Source organism: Ornithodoros turicata, chromosome 4, assembly GCF_037126465.1.
Source record: "Ornithodoros turicata isolate Travis chromosome 4, ASM3712646v1, whole genome shotgun sequence".
Taxonomy (NCBI): Eukaryota; Metazoa; Arthropoda; class Arachnida; order Ixodida; family Argasidae; genus Ornithodoros; species Ornithodoros turicata.
In genome coordinates this window covers 80,378,225-80,379,686 of record NC_088204.1, presented here as the reverse complement: position 1 = coordinate 80,379,686, position 1,462 = coordinate 80,378,225, and positions in this window count along the sequence as shown.

The window sequence follows — 1,462 nt, the reverse complement described above, 5'->3', positions numbered from 1 at the left end:
TTCGAGTTTTGACCATAAAAAACACCAAGGGGTTAGGCTTGCCCTTTTTCCCATTTTTGGCTGAAAAATAAAAGTGCTCAAATCGTGCCAGAATTAAGCACAGATGCTCAGTAGGATCTGCGCTTTAATATTAGCGCAAAAGTGGAAGCGGAAGAATACCTTCGAGTTTTGACCATAAAAAACACCAAGGGGTTAGGCTTGCCCTTTTTCCCATTTTTGGCTGAAAAATAAAAGTGCTCAAATCGTGCCAGAATTAAGCACAGATGCTCAGTAGGATCTGCGCTTTAATATTAGCGCAAAAGTGGAAGCGGAAGAATACCTTCGAGTTTTGACCATAAAAAACACCAAGGGTAGGCTTGCCCTTTTTCCCATTTTTGGCTGAAAAATAAAAGTGCTCAAATCGTGCCAGAATTAAGCACAGATGCTCAGTAGGATCTGCGCTTTAATATTAGCGCAAAAGTGGAAGCGGAAGAATACCTTCGAGTTTTGACCATAAAAAACACCAAGGGCTTGCCCTTTTTCCCATTTTTGGCTGAAAAATAAAAGTGCTCAAATCGTGCCAGAATTAAGCACAGATGCTCAGTAGGATCTGCGCTTTAATATTAGCGCAAAAGTGGAAGCGGAAGAATACCTTCGAGTTTTGACCATAAAAAACACCAAGGGGTTAGGCTTGCCCTTTTTCCCATTTTTGGCTGAAAAATAAAAGTGCTCAAATCGTGCCAGAATTAAGCACAGATGCTCAGTAGGATCTGCGCTTTAATATTAGCGCAAAAGTGGAAGCGGAAGAATACCTTCGAGTTTTGACCATAAAAAACACCAAGGGCTTGCCCTTTTTCCCATTTTTGGCTGAAAAATAAAAGTGCTCAAATCGTGCCAGAATTAAGCACAGATGCTCAGTAGGATCTGCGCTTTAATATTAGCGCAAAAGTGGAAGCGGAAGAATACCTTCGAGTTTTGACCATAAAAAACACCAAGGGCTTGCCGTTTTTCCCATTTTTGGCTGAAAAATAAAAGTGCTCAAATCGTGCCAGAATTAAGCACAGATGCTCAGTAGGATCTGCGCTTTAATATTAGCGCAAAAGTGGAAGCGGAAGAACACCTTCGAGTTTTGACCATAAAAAACACCAAGGGTAGCTTGCCGTTTTTCCCATTTTTGGCTGAAAAATAAAAGTGCTCAAATCGTGCCAGAATTAAGCACAGATGCTCAGTAGGATCTGCGCTTTAATATTAGCGCAAAAGTGGAAGCGGAAGAACACCTTCGAGTTTTGACCATAAAAAACACCAAGGGCTTGCCGTTTTTCCCATTTTTGGCTGAAAAATAAAAGTGCTCAAATCGTGCCAGAATTAAGCACAGATGCTCAGTAGGATCTGCGCTTTAATATTAGCGCAAAAGTGGAAGCGGAAGAACACCTTCGAGTTTTGACCATAAAAAACACCAAGGGCTTGCCGTTTTTCCCATTTT